Here is a 19,955-nt window from a genome sequence, read left to right as displayed (position 1 = left end):
CTATCATTATTTTTCTCTTCACATCCGAACCGGATATTTATATATATTTAGAAAAAAAAATTAAAAATTGTATTTTTTTATATATTATTTACTATATTGGAATCGAGAAAAAGTTATATTAGTTATTAATTCTTCTACAATATATATCATAACCATTTTTTATACTAACAAATAAAGCTCGTAGAAAATTAATTTTAGAATCGATTACTTTCAACGTCGGTATATGTAAAGGTAGCCAATTTGAGAATTTTATCTAAAGACTAACATTCTCCGCCATTGAATTTCATAATCGATGTCATATAATAAAACCACGAAATAGCAATAACCACGAACCGAATATTCTTATCTAAATCGGAATTTCAACGTGCACTCGTATCATGGCGTTTTATTGGGAAATATTATCGGAATAGAAGACAAGAATTTTGTGTAAACCCGCAAGGAATCTATATCTCCGGCTAAAATTCGAACAGCGATCGAACAAAATGATTTCATCTTTCTGCTTGACTCAATACGTTCACTTGGTTCCACATCCTTGGTTTTCTTATAAGGTAGACGTATGTAAAAAAATCGGCATTTTCTAGATATCAAAAATTAATTCTGAAAGCATGCTATGTTTAGGATAGGAGCGTCATAGCTATCCTATAATGTAGATTATTAATTATATATTAATTATGCTATAATGTTATGTAACAAGAAAAATGTATCAATTTACGAAAATTGTTTTATCCCTTTCTTTACTCGTGAGAAATATACATAAATAATATCATTAGAGACTCTCTTAAAACTTGAATAATTTTAGCTAATTTAATTATGTGCATATGTAGATCATGTTCTCGAAATACGAGCTTCCAGAGTTAATAGAGTTAATTGCTTGTACATTAAAATTACTCCGTATAGATATCCACCGTGAACAACTTGCAGAACAATATAGAAATGTGAAATAATAGGATACTAGAAAAACAAAATTACAGAATAATATATGTCCCCAGACAGAATTTAGTTTATGAAATTTTCCAGGACGTATCTTGTGCGTGGGAATGTTTCAAAAGTGGTATAGGTCAATGAATAATAGAATAATAGAAAATTAGAATCGTAAGATAATATGTCTCCAAATTTTGTTAATTTAATTCACGAAATTCGGTCGAATGATGAAAATACCTTACAAAATTTATTTTCAATAAAAGACGGCGAGAAAAATGTGAAATACAAATATAATTGTTAAATAAATAATAAATTAATAGAACAATATATGTTTCGAAATTGTTTAATTTTTCTTATATAATTCAGTCAAAGGGCAAAAATATTTGCGAAAAAGAGTGAAAAACGTCATGAGTGGAATGGGTCAATGATTAATAGACTAGCGGAAAGATAAGATCGTGCAATAATATATCATTTCAATCCTTTTAAATCGACTTATAAAATTCAGCCAAATAACAAAAAAGAACAAAAAAAGATTACCAGGAAGTAGCGAAAAAAAATGAAAATGAACCATGAGTGGAATAGGTCAATAAATAAATAAACGACGACGTGCAAAATTGCTGAAAGGGTAACGAGAAACGAACATCTCCTTCCAGGGGAAAGCAGCTCGCGAATATACGTGCAGCATTGTTCGTGTGTGTACAATGTGCCGGCTAATGAGCGTAATGATTCCTTGGAATGTGCATCTAAACTGCTATCTGCGGCTCGACGCGTGCACGTACGGTTCTTCACGCGAGCTGCACACATGTGCTAACCGAGCCAGTCCTCGTTTTACATACGTTCTAGTGGAGAGCATTTATGGAATGAGTGGCATTAAATGATGCTTGAAAGAACGAAAGGGGACTTAAGACAGCTCTTAAAGCGTGATTTTAACCGAGAATTTTCGTTGGTGATTAGCAATTAGAGAAATGGAAATGAAGTTTCATAGGTCTGTCTGTCTGAAAGACAGATATCGTGGAAATTTATCCACGAGATGATCAGATGTTAATTTACGTTGTTTATGGCACATGTATTATTCATAGTTGTATGTTTAAGAAGGATAACAGTAATGAATTTGTAGGTGAAAAATATCAGGCTTTAAGGTATTATCTAACGCAGAATATTTTAAGTTGCAGTATTTGGGAAATGGACAAAAATTTGAATTATTGAATCGTGAACGAATAATTCTAGAAACATTATTCTAATGTTTGTTATATTAATATAATTATTGGAAATAAGAAAATATTGTCTGATATTGGATCATAAATGAGCATTGTCTTAGAAGTGGATTCAGGAATATTATTGGAATGTCATACAATTATTGGAACTAGAACAATCTCGTTGGATTTTCAATCACATTGAATTAAGTATTATTTTAGGTTCAATTTTAGTAAATTATCTAAACGAGATTCTAGACGATGGAACTCTGTCGATTCAAGAATTTTCGAATGGTGGAACTGATAACTTTTATTAATCCGAAACGATGGAAATAATTTGGACAGGAATAGTAGAAAATAGAAGTAAAGCTTTAAAGAAACGGTCATTTCTTGTTCTATTTATAAGATATGGATAAAATATAATACAATATATAACATAAAATATCAGCTAATCAGTTTCATATCTCTGAGAATGTAAAATCAAAACCATCTATCAAAAGGAGAATTAAATCTCTTGAATACTCCAAAAAAGAAAGACATTCATCGATACTAAAAGCAATGGCGGTTAATTGAAAACCGGAGTTGCCCGTTAATTAAACGTTTGTCAACCGGAATAACTACACGGAGTTTTAAACGAAACTTTCTTTTTTTACGTATTTTAGTTGGAACAAAGCTCAGATGCAAGGATAACATCTGTTATAACTTGATTACAAAATAAACGGTTCCTATCTGATCGATCTGTTCCCGTGTGCGACATCGGGAGAATTAATTTCGTTCGTTAAGTTAAAGGATCCCCCGTACCGAGTTTCTTTTATCGCTTCGTAATTTATGAATTCGACTGCGTGATAAATTGCACTCTAAAAGCAAGCCCGAAAATTACACCGTGATTTATAAAAGTGTCTTGCATTGCAAAACGTCGCGGGCGTAATCGCTTTGGCAATGAGACTTTTAATTGCCGTAATATCCACTCGATTACATTCCATGTACACTTGTCATTTCGCGATCATTTCCATACCGAGATTCTATTTTTTTCTTTTTCTTGTTCTTCTCTGTGGGCTACTTGTGTAATTTTGTTAGCTTTGTCGTGATATAAAATGTATCTTTCTTTGCAAAGAAACGCATGCAATTTGTTATAATGGTTTGGAAAGTCGGAATAAAATTGTGGCATTTAACGATGTTTAGTTTTGCGCAAATATGCAGATTGTATTTCTCTTATGGTAGCTATTGTTTTAGAATTATTATGTCTAGAAATATTTTTCTAAAGTTTATGTTTTATTCTTCTTGTACTTCGGTTGTTACTATAATTACTTTACTTTTCCGTTTCTTCTTATATTTATTGCCATACAGAATTGCGTATAAGAATTGCTATATACAATTAAAGGTAGAGCGAAGACAACGTAGAATGCGTGTTTCAGTAATTTATCGTATAATGAACAAAACGGTATCTTGTAAACGTTTTATCACGTCTAGTGTAGTCTATAAATTTTATCTCTTTATATTTATCTATTCACATAGATTATGAGAATTCATATATGATGTTATGTTGGTTTTGTAAAAAATACTGTTTGAAAGAATAGGTGTCATGAAGGATCAGCAATTAAATACATCAGTATTCAAACAGAATTATACTACCATTAACAGCACAAAGCAACAATTACATCGATGTAATTATTTGCTATGAGATTGGTGCGTGTGAAACATTTCTCTGAAATTTTAATTCCACGGGTGAGTAACGTCCATTACATTTTGTTCCGTCGTTAATTATCTACTAACATTGAAGAAAAAGTAGTTTGTTACAAGTCACACGTATTGAATATTAGGAGGATGTAGAATAAAAATATTACAACCTCATTATTAGTCATCATGAATAATCGGAACGTTCGTACGACTTCCTTGTATGAGCTCAACTTTGGAAAAAAGTGTCCTGAAAGTTCCTGAAAACACGAATTCGATGTTTTAAACGCTTTAATGCATAAATTATTTTGGAAAGAAAACTATAAAAGACTGTAACGATCTTCGTTAAGAGAATTTTGTAATTCTAGAACAGACAACTTTATAAAGCCGATGTAACGAAAGCGTGTTCACAGAAACACAGAAACAGAAACTGAATATCACTCTGAATATGCGTAAATTACTTTGATCAAATATATGACTTTACTGGGAAACCACATATGGTTGAAGTTTTATTTAATAAAATATTTCGTAACTAGAGCGCGGATTTCCATGCAAATTTACATTTTCATCGACACAGTCAAGGAGATAGAAACGAAACAGGGATACCTTTTACCATTTATTAACAATTCTATCGAGTATTCTACTATTGACTTGGCAACGAAGTGACTGCTGATTTTGTCATTACCACCTAATGCCAAAAGTAGTTAGCAAGATTAACCCTTACTTAGTTGCCAAGCCAATATTTTCTGCATTTATGAATCTTCAAATGCTGCATGAATGCATAAAAATTCCCTGTCTACTAATAACATTAACTACTTGCAATTTTCCTAATGTGGCCGGTGCACGAAATGCGACACTCCTGCAATAAAATTAAAAGGCGATAAAAAGAAAGTAATATGGAAGAAATCCAAGCTGATACCTCGATTTTAACATTATGTCGCAACAAATTTCTGATATATCGATGAAACATTATCCGACACCTTCTCTTTGCCAAAATAAAATCTCATTTCCACTGCAACAGGCGAAACACGAATCTTGTATCAGTTTCGTGTGACTGAAAAATGATCATTCAGCCGAAAGATATACTCGCTGTGCATTCTCCGGGGCGAGTGACAGGACTCAATCTTCTTATCGTCAGCGGGTTATTAATCGATCTCGATCAGGGACAAGCGTAAACGAAAATCCGTGTATCTGTTTTGGAACGCGGTTGGAATCGATCGATTCCGCAGAAACTTTCTCTTGCGAGCGGCTGGTCGGCAACCACTCGTTGATTAAAAATACCTTTTCATTCGCTCATATACCGCAGCAAGATCTCATTGCTTGTATACGCAGAGAGACTCGCTTACCTTGTTTCGGGGAATCGTCAGATCTGTTTTCTTCATCTTTTTTCTTTTTTTTTTTTTTTTTTTCAACGAAGGTCCCCAAGTTCGTTTCAACCAATTTATTCCGGGATCGGTGTTTGCGAAAGTCGAAAATTCCTGTTCCAACCTCTTTTGTTCGATTTCTGCATTCTTTATGCTCACGTGCGCGATCTTATTATACACGAGAGCAAACATACGCGTTGAATTTCACGAGAAAAAACTAACTTTATTTATACACAAATAATGAGGTCTTATCGTGGTGTATGAACAAATTGAAAGGTATTTTTAATGAACGAACGATTCCCAGTAATAGGATGTTTGCTGATATAATGATTTCAGGTGGAAGAATATTGGAGACGATCGCAGAGAGGAGAAATTTAATGATAATAGTATTGTGCAATGAAAAGTTTTGAAGTTACAAGCGTGTTTATTGAAATTGAGAAAATTCGAACGAAGAAGGTTTGGAAATCGAAAGATCTCGAATAAGATGATATTCGAGGACGCAATGATTTCGAGCGGAAAAATATTTCGTTTTTTTTTTTTCTAAATAGAGAAGTACTCGATGATAGAAACATAAAAAATATAAATGTGTTTTAGAATCAAGAAGTTTCAAATTAAATGTTTCAAATTCCGAATGGAAGAAGAATAGGCGATTAAGAAGAAAAGAATTTTAAAATAACAGAATATTCCATAATATTCAAACTCTGAAAATACCAACGTATTTAACAATTACAAGAGTTTTGAATCGTCTAAACATTTTTAACGATAATTAGATATTTATAAATTAGCGACGAAGAGAGGAAACTTTTAAAAGAAATGCAATTGTTGAAGTGTTGCGGATAGAAAAATAATTTTTTAAATAAAATAGATTCATCGCAAAGAATCGTAAAACAAATACGATAATCCAAAAACTTTTAATGTAGTATTTGACTCAATTGCTTGCAGGTATTTGGCATTGACAATATTTAAATTAATTAATACTTGATATTAAAACAATTCTTAATGGAAAATATCCCATGATAAAAGAATCTTGAAAGAAAGAACATTTCGAATAAAAGACTATTTGATCGAAAGATTCGAACGCAAATCACGCATCACGATAAACGATACACCGTTTGTCTTGAGCCTTAGGCGTTGAAATCACCTGGTTCGCTTAACCATCGTGATTTTGGTCGTTAAAGATGATTAATTCACAAAAGAATACGTATTAACCATTGAATATTATAATTTTCGATATTAGTAGAAATTTCTGGTTTGTACACGTATTATTATCGTGATTACCCTGCGTGAAAGCGGAGATGTTTGCGATGATTTTAAGGTTGTAAAAGCGAATATACACGCGTATTGGTAATGATGATGGGAGAGGTGTTCGCAAGAATGATCGTCAATTTTGGTTTTGTTACTGTTTGAGAGAAAGTTATAAATGCATATGAATTATAAGATTGAACGACATTTATTACAGACCGGTTAAAAGTGGATCTTTCTGAATCTTTCCTATAAGCCTTAAAAACAAAATAAACATCTGTTAGTTTAATACCGAGAACTGCCACAACGTGTACATAAATATATCGTATATTGATGATTATAATTAGAAGTAGTATAATGAAAATAAATGGGTATACTTAGCTTACACTGAATATCTAAATATCTTTTTATTTTGTATAATATTATATAAAACCTAATGATAGGTTTAAGATATAATGATTGGTTTGAGAGTAGGAATGTCGTGAAAGAAAAATTTCTTTTTAAGATTATTTTTTATGAGCCCTTCTAAAGTCATCGTTATTTCTTGACGAAGCAACATAGTATATTCCTTTTAATTACTTATGACAAATTATAATTTAAACATTTTGCAATATCGTTACAAACGAGGAAAATATTCAGACGTTAGTTCTCAGTCGAGATATTTGAAATAATTGTATTACTATCCCAATAAAAATCATCATAAAACTGGGCATCGGTATTTACCAAAGCACGTGCAAATACGTGAAATCCGAAATTCATCGCGATAAATTTAGTACTTGCAGCGTTAAAGTACGAATATGTCAAGAAATATACAGAGACAGCGAAACTTCAACCTATTTCAAAATCTTCCTCCTATTTTAAGAACATATTATATATACACATACATATATCGGTTATACAACGATTATACAACGTAGTTCTTAAATCTTTCACACAGCACAGACAGCTTACAAACCTAATTAAACGTACAGATGAAACATGTTCAATTAAACCTCTTTAGCTTTATCACGTCCGATAATCAGCAGCATGCGACTTAATAGCCCTCAACTTTCAAAAATGTCTGTCACAGTTCGCGTTATCTGGATCGATCGATTCGACTGAAACTCGTGGAAAGAAATCATCGTGAGTCAGCATCCCTTTCTATCTCCTTCCCCAAATGAGAGGCTCAGAGGAGAAATTGTACAAGTACATATTTTTCAAACTCAAGGAAAGCGTAGGAGATGATAGATGACGTGTTTATCCGTGAATTTTTAAGTCTTTGCACAAACACTTTCATGCGCGAGTACCTACATAATAGACACGTATTATTAATAAAACGATTAATCAACGGTTGACTGGTTGATATTTTGTATTTGTGCAATATAAGGAATAAAAATACGATACAATGAAAGTTGGCGAAAATTGTACTTGTGTGGGTTATGGAAAAATAGTGGATTATGTGTTAAATCGATAATCCGTTGATCTAAGGCTCATTGAGAACATTTGCGGTGAATTGACTTAGTTGAGAAATGCCGTAGTCGACTATTGTATCCTTTCTGCTAATTTTATGGCATTTTCTAGCAAACTATGTACGATGATTAGCGAAGTGATCAGTGAGAAATAGCTGTTATATTATTTATTTTCAGGATGAGCAATTCAATTTCTCAATTCTTCATCTCATATATCACCTTTATTAAAAAGATCATACATAAGTGTAATATTGCAGGGTCATTGTTTAGAAGCATACAGATTTCTTTACTACAGACTTCACCTTTCCCCACAGGTTTCTCCAATTAAAGATTCTGTCATTCGTTTCATTCCTCGTCGAAACTTTTCAGGGAAATCTTGTTGGTAAGGCGACAAGGTAAGACATTCGATGTTCAAAAATCAGTATCCGTAGTGCTAGATGTGTGAATACGCTGATACGTAGACAGAGTGCGATCCATTAAAAGCGAGGACAAATTTTTCACTTGCTGTAGACCTAATTTGGCTGATGCGCAAAAGAACAGTTCAGTCCTAGAAATTATTGAGAGTGTACCGTAGTGGAATTTGAATACTACGAAATATTTACGTAACTTCGGGGAGCAATTTAATTCAACGAAATTCTTAATTGCAAGGAGATCTAATCCGCGATGATGTTAATCCCATGGTTCTTTAATTTTCAGAAAACATTAACTCCGCAAAATTCTTTTGAATTACAGGATTTTTGATTAACGAGTTTTGAGAATAATCGCTTCTTAAAATATAAACTAGTATTGAGTGTCTTTTTATATACAATATTTATTGTAATATTGTGCGTCTCGTGTTCTTCTTGTTCGTTAGCTTCCTTCTGTTATCGATTGCTTACGAAAGAACTCCGACGTTAAAGATAGCAAGTTATTAAAGTAGTATCGAAGAAAGTTGAACGTTCGACCAACGTTGCAAATTTATCACGAGGAACGATTCGATATTTGTAATATAATACGTTATGCTCTTCCCAGATTGCAAATCGATGATAAATTTTCGTTGGCGTAAAAGCTAATATTCAGTCGTAATAGTCTTTCATACGGAGTGGAGTGGCTGAAAAGAGCACGAACAAAGACACTAGCTCGCGAGGCATTCTCTAATATCGACTTTTAAAGAGTTCGCCTAGCAGAGAAACCTTTCGTAAGGCCATTGTCTGCATTTAGCCTGTGCCAACCCCGATTGATCATCGACGATGACCCCGTCCGACTCGCGAGGTCATCGCAAGTATGCTCCAACATTTCTATAGGAGCCACATAGGTCGATGGTGCATCGGAGATCGATACAAATAATCATATTGCTGTCAACACATCGGGACGATATCTTTCGGAAATTTACGCGTTGCAGTAGAACTCCGTTTGCGACAAACTTGCTATGGCACAAACAATTCATGTAATTGAAGTTACCATAATAGGAAAACTACAGGAGAAGATATAATAAGTCGTATTTTTTATTTTTCACGTGTTATCGTACATATTACCAAAAATGTCTTTTTATTTACTTTACTCACGGAAATATAAAAATATCGAAGATATTCAAGTATTATTGCTTGTCTTAATTTTTGCGCGCTTGGTCTTCGCAAAACTTCGTCAACTTAAAGAGCTGACTTCGTCGTCGCTGCAAAGTGCAACGTACTATTGAAAACGTGCTTGCAACTCAGGATGCCGCAAATATACGATTTAACTCTTGCGAAAGTTACAAATTTTAAAAAGTTTAGAGACCTATTTTTATGAGATTCCTAACTTTGAACCTAACAGCTTGTTCTCATTTTCAACCATGTCGTAATAGAGTATTACTCTTTGGTCATAAAGTGACATTAAAGTCAGAGAATTAACAAAGATGTATTTATCGTTGTTATCACGATGTTATTACGTTCTTCTCCTATGATCTTCGTATAATAGTTCACGTCCAGATAAGCGAATGCAACTAATAATTCAGTTATTTGGCCAGCAACTAGAATTTCCTTCAATTAGGTGGAGTTCATGCAAACGAAGTTCTATTATTTGTGTTTGTTTAGGTCAATTTTAGAGTTCTATTAAAGCTGTACTGTAGGCATTAGATTCTGTTAGAGTTGCGCTATTCAATAATGTTGCACTATAGTAGATATTATAGATGACTATAATATTTGGAGCAATATTCGGCGAATATTGTTAGAAACTTTAAAACTAGGAAAATTCAAAAAGAGGAGCTGCAGTCAGCAAGAAATTCCGATATCAAAAATGTAGACTAAAATGGGATATTCTTAGTTTAAGCTGAATAGTTTATATCTCTAATTTAATTTATTATTTAATCTATGTAAGATTTAGCTTTTTAAATGAATAATTAAAATGAGCGATAGCTGAAATTTTCTCTCGTTCTAAACTTTGGGGAATATTACTCTAAATACTATATATAATACTACTTCTGTTAGGGGCTTGAGAAGTTTTTAACGACCGAAAATGTTTTTAAGATTGAATTTGATTTAAAGCAAAGATTTTTATTGTTGTTGGTTATCTTAGAATTATGATAATATAGATTTCTTTGAAAATGAGAAAGCTATAGGATTATAGTCTTTCTAAAATTAAAAATTGGAGATTTTATAAAACTAGTGCGCTTAATAATGAAAAAATTTTGCAGAATTATTTTACGATTTTGTCAAAATTAAGGGCAGCTCTCATGGGACTAACTAACGTTTTTTTTAAGATTAGAATTATTTTAGGATTCCACCAAATGAAATTTTCCTCGTACTCACATGAATATTTCCTAGAAATTCGTCAGATTCTATCAGGATTGGAAATTTCATCAAATGAAATTGCTCCGAAGGTTTCGCGAGATTTAATGTTCTAGAATTACATCGATATCCCGTAGAATCGGAGTTTTATGAAATTAAAGGCTCCTTCGAATTAAATTCCTTACAATTGAAATTCTCCTGGAATTGAACAGATATTTCACATAATTACAATTTCTTCGTGATTATAATTTACATAAAATTGCAATTATTATTCGAACCAAATTTCGCCAATAGAAATTTGAAACACTTTCGTGTTTAAATAAAATTAGCACTAAAATTAAAATTCTCTTAAAACGCAGCGTCAATCCCATGAAAATCACAATAAAGCTCACTTACGTAGACAGAACTAATTAGTAGAACTTTTTACTACTTATTAATGACTCAACTAATTAGCGGTTGCTAGTATATTGGCGCTTGATTATACTAATTAAATATATGAATCGCGAGTCTATAGTTAATTATTGAACAATTAATCAGTTAACCTTTTAAGCGTGAAAGACAAGATATCTGATCACTCGAAAACGCCTTCGTAACAGGCACGATCTATTACTCTCCTCCAAACTCTAGCAATTGCAATCATTCAGAAACCGTAAAATATGATTTGTTGAACTTTCCGCCTCGCATGATGGATGTACTTGTCATTAGTCAATTTTTACGCCCACGGAATTGATTGTTTTCTACGGACAATACATTTATTTAACAATTTTTATTGTTCTTATGAAACGAAACGATATACAAACATTTTATAAGTCACTAACATTATTAAAGATGTCAAAGGTATAATTTTCTTGATATTTTAAAGCGATGTTTTCTACGAACTATTATTCACCGGATAAACTATGATTATTAATTGATCTGCTTATTTTGGAACTCTAGAAACGATTATGCTCGCGTATCTCGTTACCTGATACTTTCTCACATATATACTCGTACATTCATAGAAAACTATGCCATAATTAAATCATGAAGACGAAATTTGACTGCTTGAGATTTCCCACAATAAGCTAAGACAAATGTTGCAAACACAGAATTTTCTTCAAATGAGAAACTAAACTACACAATCTACACGATCCCTTTTATTTCAACTATCCACCAAATTTCCATCTCGAACATTATAATCAGTAGACTTATCCAAATTTATATTTGAACAAACATAGCGAATAAGCTGTGATCTAGACAGAGATTTGTTCCATCTGTTAAACATTCTAACAAATATCGAATTTTGAATATTTTACAACAATCTAATTATTGGACTACGATTTTTATGTATTGTAATACTTGGAGATCTAGAAACGCGTAGAATGCATATTTGCTGTTTTAGGTATTTAAGACAGTGTGTCGTACTCCTTATATCGTAACATTTAGAATAATCTATCATTCTATATCTATATTTACAATACTACGTCAAAGATAATTCCTAACTTTTCATAAATATCGGCAGACTAATCACCGGTTTCTTAGAATATCCAAGATAGAAATCACTTGCTGTAATATTTCAAAGAAATAAATCTCTATTTAAATTTTATTTCTCTAATTTCGTTCGTACAGGCGCATTTATTTCCATAAATATCCGCGACCTTACATTCAAAGAAACATCAACCGAACTATGTATACTTTACTACTTTCCACCGAATGATCGATCAACTATCACCAACGGAAGTCTAAATCTGCCAACCAACCAAATTCCAAGATCCTTCAGGTGGTCGCGTAGAGATACTATTGACCCAGAAAGTAGCGAGATGATTCAGCAGGGGCATGAATGCAGCCGGATGATAATAATCGCAAATCGCGACACGGCTCGGTGAAAGCACATCAGAGCGTGGTCGTGTTCCACCAGGGATACGATCGAAACGGGACGCGAAGGAATCAAACGAAACGAAGAAACGCACGACTTCTCTAGCACTCGGATTTCCACGCAGCAGAGATGTACACGCGTGAACTCTCGGTCTCTTGCTCATAGCCTACATACGAGGCGACGTTAATGGACGAACACGTGACACAAGGCCGTACGATCACCTTGGTGCCCCACACGCCTCTCGAGACGCCTTGTCGTCCTTTTTCCGACCAACGGAATAGCGGAACTCGCCATTTTACAGTTAACCAGCAACCGACGAGCACACCGACCGATACCGAGTCCATCAACGGCTCTCTTCAAACTAAGTCGCGTACTCGACCTTCGACCGATCGACGATATCGATCCATACGATGTCGATTGGTTGTATTATAAATATTCGTGTATGGGAGACGACTGACTGTCACGGCTCGTGCTTGTTGATATGTTATGTAACTACCGTTGACTGTCGTGTTGGTCATTGAGAATTCACGCTACTAATTTCTTTAGAACATCAAAACTATTTAATCGAACAAAGTAACGGTTTTTAGATTTTTCTCCTTTTTTTATGGTTACTGAAAAAATATAGGTATTTTTGCGAAAGTTAATATAGATTTCTATTTAGGTTGATTTTTATTTGTTCGCATTTTTTTCGTAGCAGTCGACGTGTTAATGACAGAGAATACCAATTGGCGAACTAATTATAATTTAAGCTATCGAGTGGTATAAGGACACGTTATATTTATTGGAAAATTCTAACTTTCGCTTTATTTTACACTGGAACTTTATTTAGCTGATCTTCATTTAATCCGATAAAATGTTAATTAATATGCGACCCAGTGAATCTTTGTTGGTTAAACCTAGTAATTTGGATGTGATTACCTATTATGCGAGCGTGGAAAATAATAGGCAGTGGGGAAAATTAATGAATTCCTATTATATGATTCACAGTTATATCGTTTATCCTTTAGACAAGGAGTGATCGCTTTAAAGTGATAGTACAGTTATCATGTTTAACAGATAACACGAATCTCTCTTTAATTTCTGTTTATGTAGTTGCGTTCATAAAAATATAAATTTTTATTAATAATAACACGCAGTCCAGTAGAAATCAGAAAGAATCAAAAGAACTCTGAATTTGGAAATACCTTTCCATTGTAATCGTGTCGTGAACGATACAGACGAAGAGTAGGTGCAAACTCATTGGACAACAAACTTTCGAAGATAGTCAGAGGTCCTTAAAAAATGAATCAAAACACGTATTAAAAATAGTCAGAAATTCTTAGAAAACGGATATAGGGGACTATAAAGAAGCATATGTATGAGAAGCGTGGAATCGTGACTAGCTCTTAGAACTTCCTGTTCTTAGACGATAAGGTCGAGGTCGACGGACAACGAGCTCCGTGAACAAAATTGCTGGTTGAATTTTAGGCAGTTTGTAGCTCGTTAACCTCTTTAGAGATCGCCACGATGAATTGTATGGAGATTTGGCGTGCGGTTTTATTCTAATCTCACGATGGTTCTAGACATTCCGGATGGGGATTGATGGTGCCAAAGACATTGTGGTTTTCGGAATCTTGGCAATTTAGCGAGTTGTACGTCCTGGCTTCTTTCTCATGAGGTTAAAATTGTTTTCTTGCGTTTAATGGATATCATAAAGTAATTGTGGATTTCTGCTGTTGCGTTATAATTGAAATACTAAACGATGTGGACGGAAAAAGTGAAGAATTTCGATGAAAATAAGAAGAAGACACATTTTTGTTGATTTTGTCGTTTACGTCGTTCATCGGACGAACGCTATAGATTTTCAAAATGTATAATGTTTACAGATTTAAAAGAAGAATATATGATAAAAAATGTATCAAGTTGGTTAAACTGATTTATTTGAAAATTATACTTTCATCTTTGTATGATCTTGAGATAGCCTTAATAATTGAAATAAATTATTCTAACGTTTATAACTTTCATTGCCATATTCAGCGTGGAATTTACATCCTTTCTCGCAAAGAAAGTTGGAGACTTATGTTTTTACTATTTACATTGTCCTCACCATTCCAACTCTTCAATTATCATTTTTTATTAGTTTTATTTACGTAATATCGTGATGAAAATTTATCATTAAGAAGAATCTATTGCAAAATTATATTATAAAATCTGAAATTGTAAATTATATTACGTAGTATTTAAATATATATTACGTAATATACACATATGCCTGTATAATACATATACGTAATTAACAACTTTGCATAGTGCGTATGTCTATTATAATTTATAATTACGTGCATATAATGTACAGTGTGCGAATTGTAATATGCATTATAAGCATTACCGAAAAAGTATGTCGTACGCGTATCTATTTATCTACGCTACTGATAGAGAGTTTGAAAGGCGTATGATCCTTAATGAATATGCAATGTGATAAATGTACGCTAAGAATCTTTGGTAATAACATTAAATTATAATTCGTGAATTGCTTTACATGATATGCAATTAGAAGGTTACGAAGTACCATGCAATGAGATACAATTTGCCACCTCCTGTGCTTATTATTGTGTTACATACATACGTATATATGTATGTTTGGAATTTGTAAAAGAAAGTAGATGTAGCAAGGAAGCCTTCGAATTAATGGTAGATGGAATATTCAGAGCACAATCTAAATAACGGAGGAGAAAATGAGCATAATAAAAATTACCATGTATGCTATGTACAATAATACTTGATTAGCTAGAAGAATCTATACAATTTTATAACAAAAAATGCACAAAGAGCGATCTCTGAGAGCTAAGATACTCGTTATAAAACTTCGTCCACGGTGTTACATATGATCAATAAAAAGTATTAAATCTATATTTGGGAACATACGAATTTTTACTAAAGAACATTAACAGTTTCCACGCGCCGATAACCGGTCCTTCTCTCGACTTTCATATTCAAATAGGTTTTTAGCAATATAAACGTGAATTGACGCGTGAATCACACGCATAAACTTTAGCTTTTTATTTTTAAATCCATCAATTTATGACCGTACATTGCTCAGACATATAGAGACATAAATTACACAACCATTTTACTGCAGTCCATAAAAAAAAGAAAAACACTATTAATAGAAAAATCAACAGAAAAATAGGCATTATTATCACTATATCACAGATTTGCTTCAATACTGACGCAACTCGAAAACATCAATTTTGATGTGTTATATTATATGTATTTGATACATTACGGTAACTCATCTTAAGAATCCATCAAGGAGAATAACGCTCATAAAACGGTACGAGATATTATCCTTGTCGTTTCCATTTTATGACTCTAACGAACTCTGAAGAATCAATCACATTTACGTCTTTTCCAGCACTATACAATACACAGATAATTAACCTCAAGCATTTAAAACCAGTAAAGAGTGTTTACACTTTGCTCCATGAAACCGAGGAATGTGTAAATAAACTGATAAAGATAATCATCATTTTCCACGTCAAATGCCAAGGAATATTCTCTTGACACTAAAAGCTTTGCTAAAATGGAAACGAATTTTTTCTGATTTTTCGTATTTTAATACTCGGTGAAAGATTTTAGATAAAAATATATCCTAATAACCCGAATATTATCTATTTTATTAATCTATTAACAAATTCATTCTTATTATATTATTACCCAATATTAAAATATTATTAATACACATACATATTTGGAGATCCATAACGTTCAAGTGATAAATGATAAAAGCTAGAATTAACGCAAATGTATTGTTTCCTTCTATTGGACATCTTCCCTTTTTGTTACCTTGTTGTCAGCTCCTCTTTAAGAAATCGTACGAACTCCTACACTTTCCTTGAATCTATGACGTGGTCACTACCATATTCGCGTCTCTTGAATTGATTCTCCGCCCAAGTGTTTGTAAAACACACGAAACGTAGTTTTTTAAAAAGCATAAATGAGCAAAGATAGCCATCGTTTCTACGTGAAATGCCAACAGGTATTTCCTCGTAGGTAAAAAACCTAGCTTTGATAGCTCAGCAACGATTAACGTAGCAGCGTTTAAACGTCGTTTCCGCGATAGCCGCGATTATGACATTTACGCGCCTACGATACACGTCGAAACCACGATCGCGGTTTGCCAATCGCGACGGCCGGCGAATTATCTAGGAATTCAGGTGAGCTTGTGGAAAGAAACGCGGCAAGAAGCGAATAATCAATGAATAAAGAAGATCCGGCCGGTAATTCGAGCTGGATTTTTCATCGTGCTCAATTATAGCGGACCGTTAAATGGCCGGTCGTCTGGCAAAAGCAAAACGTCGCGGCTAACTCTCGCAGCTTTAATAGTTCCAGTCGCATTCCGTATCCAACCACGTAATGAATGAAATTGCTTGTTGTTAATTGATCTACTTTTCCTAGCCGGGCCACCCTTTTCTGGTCAGAAGGAAACACGTTTTTTCACCATGAGACCGATGATCGATTCACAGGCATTCATTTTGGTTAACATCGGTATGGTGTAATAATATACCGACTAATAATGTTAGTGAACTGGCGCATTACAAATCATTGGTTGTACACCTATTTTTTTTTTTTCTTTTTTTTTATGGTTTCGCAATAATCGACTGACTTGTAATTTGTAACATTTACTTGTAAAACTTCATTTGTTTCATCATCGAATTGCTGCTCTTATACAAGTTACTGAATTGACAAGTAGGTTATACATAGATTTCTCTTTTATACCTTTAAGATGTTACGTTGAATAGAATAATTAGGTGGTTTGTACGTTTGTAGTTTGTAAAATTTGTTTGCAAACTTTTTGACTAATTCATTGCCTACTTTGCTGTTCTTACGCAAGAAAATTGGTAGCAATTTACGACTCGTGACTTGCACAATTTTATCAATAACATTAATTTAAATAATAGTGCGAGATTGAATTTCTATGTAACTTGTGACTGTTATGGGAGATGATTAGATCGCCGTTCATATTTGGAAAACGATGGAAATGATGAAGTAATTAGAAGAGACAAGATCCTGTAATTTTGATTATGTATTGCTTGCTTTGGAATTTAAATAATATTTTCAGGTATATGTATATTAGGTATTGATTTTTCGTTAAAATTTTGTATTTTTTACTCAAAAAATATATAATAGAAATATTTATGTATCTGACTTTTTACCACGTCAGTGATAGTCGTCTATTCTAAAGAGTACGTTAATAATAAATTGTGTTTATAAACACAAAGTTAATAAAAAATAATGTTTGTTCGTATCTGTTTTCTCCTCTACTGTATACATATATATCTGTACCACTTAATTTATAATTGTTACTTTAAAATCAATATTCAACTTTCAATTTATCATTTAAAATACGTTCTTACCAATTTTTACATACACTCCAGTACTCTGATCAAATATTATGTAGATAATTCTAAACTTAACTTCTTTCAGAGCATATTATCATTTCCTTCACTCTGAAATCAAAACTATTCAAATAATTTATCAAGAAGGAAAATAAATATTTTATGAAGATTCTTTTCAATATTATTGAACATGCTAGGGATTAATAATGATTCGATGAGTGGGTATTTAAGCGGGTCGGAATGTAGGAAGCTGTTTAAATACGTCGACGATTGCAAAACAAATTAGAGAGAAAGTGATGAAACAAATTGCCAGTCCGGCATTTCCTTCTTCTATTGTAGAAATAACTACATTCCGTGGGCCGACTTTTCGCGTTCTTTGTTGAATTACCAATTTTTAATTATTAAGCATATTAAGCATAATTTTACAACACACGCGTGTGTGACGTAAAGTATGCGCCGGAATGAGAACATGCTTACAAAAGAACGATATACATGACGTTCTTATGATTTCTTTGATACTTATAACGATGCAATTTAATTGGAATTTGCCTATCCTTTCCATTAATTATGTGGAAGAATTACGAAGGATATAACATGGATCCAAACGATGATTAATATATATACTTTTTACATAGAATTCTTTCTTGCACTTTAATTGCAATCATTGTTATTGATTTATGTAGATATTAACGATTTTAATAAATTGAATAAAAATTTCAATTGAATAAAAATGCGCTAATAAATTTCATCTTTTTTAACGAAGTCTATAGGAATTTTTTCTTTGAAACACTTTTATACGATCCATTTTTATTGACTATAATAAATATTTTTACTATTTTATAATGTACACGGATGTAGTCGTAAAATTAAAGGTGCAGTAGAAACACGGTCTCATTAAATCAGAACTATAATTGGAATAAGAAAAGCTATATTAATTTTTTATTTTAAACCAACAACACTCGTATAATTTGTTGTAAACGTAATAATTTTGAAGCACATTGTTAGACAGCTAACATAGATCACGTTGCTTTAAAATTAATATTTGTGCTCATTAAAATCCATGCAATAATTAATCAAATATAATAAAATGAAATTATAAAATACGTGTAATGCTTAACAGTAATAAATATATACTTTGAACGTCTATGCAATCTCAAACCTTTACGAACAAAAGTAAAGAAACACGACCTAGATAGAAATTTACTTCATCGTTTAAATATCATAACCTCGATACTCTACATTTTATACTATATATACGTTTAAAAATCATGCACATTTTGTACATTTTCGCGTCTTGAAATCTCCCAGACATAAACATCCAGTCTACTAATAACTAACTTCTCAAACAGTCTACCGTTCATTTCTGCACAAAACAGCGTTACCATAATTACCATTAAAAACCGACTATATAATTAAATCCAAACGCGCACCACCATAATCACACGTAATTTAACATAATGTTACTATTGATGCTTACGAACAATTCGACGCAGTTTCAAGCGTCGGACTTGTTCCTTCACGGTGTTTTTACTACTTTCACTAATTCCGCCGCTTCTGCCTTTACTTTCAAGTGGATAGAACGAACGTGCTCGAATCGTAAAAGTACATACGCGTGACGAAGAATTTAATGGTGAAAGACGATCGGTCCTCGAGTTATCGTGAAACCCGGTCGTTTTACAAAGGGAAGGGTGATTATACGCAGAGAAGGAATCGATTGGAGGGGTTCGAGATAAATGGGGTGTGTGAGGGTGGAAAAAAAATATTCGCAGCCGGTAGGATTCGAACCTACGCTCCCAGAGGGAATCTGATTTCGAGTCAGACGCCTTAACCACTCGGCCACGGCTGCTCACCCCTTGTACGTTTCTTGCGCACAGAGGGTAAACTGGGGCAAACCACCCCTAATCATAACTTCATATATCAATTTTCTTATTTATTGATTTAAACACCGAACGAATTTATATATTTTTCATGATGTAAAGTAGCGTCAAAAATTTGTAGACCTTCAGTCTGTTAATTATTCATAAAAATTTAATTTTGCTTCAATTGGTTTTAACGTTGTTTCAACGTTGAAACACCTTATGCGGTTGATCATTCATGTAGAAATCGTTAACTAAAAATTTAGTAATTTACGATCTT

At 32.9% G+C, this 19,955-nt stretch overlaps 1 protein-coding gene, 1 long non-coding RNA gene and 1 other non-coding gene across 6 annotated transcripts in view; 1 reads left to right on the top strand and 2 right to left on the bottom strand.

Moving 5' to 3' along the window:
* LOC132904702 (class A basic helix-loop-helix protein 15-like) overlaps positions 1–19,955 on the top strand; it is a 379,017-nt gene that overhangs the window by 185,008 nt on the left and 174,054 nt on the right. The window lies entirely within an intron of this gene.
* Positions 1–19,955, bottom strand: part of LOC132904714 (uncharacterized) — a 285,247-nt gene that overhangs the window by 141,155 nt on the left and 124,137 nt on the right. The window lies entirely within an intron of this gene.
* Positions 19,584–19,665, bottom strand: Trnas-cga (transfer RNA serine (anticodon CGA)). The gene has a single exon. It is a non-coding gene; the product is annotated as a tRNA-Ser (tRNA).

The sequence above is a fragment of the Bombus pascuorum genome, chromosome 2 (assembly GCF_905332965.1).
Source record: "Bombus pascuorum chromosome 2, iyBomPasc1.1, whole genome shotgun sequence".
NCBI lineage: Eukaryota > Metazoa > Arthropoda > Insecta > Hymenoptera > Apidae > Bombus > Bombus pascuorum.
This window is presented reverse-complemented; position numbering and strand designations above follow the sequence as displayed.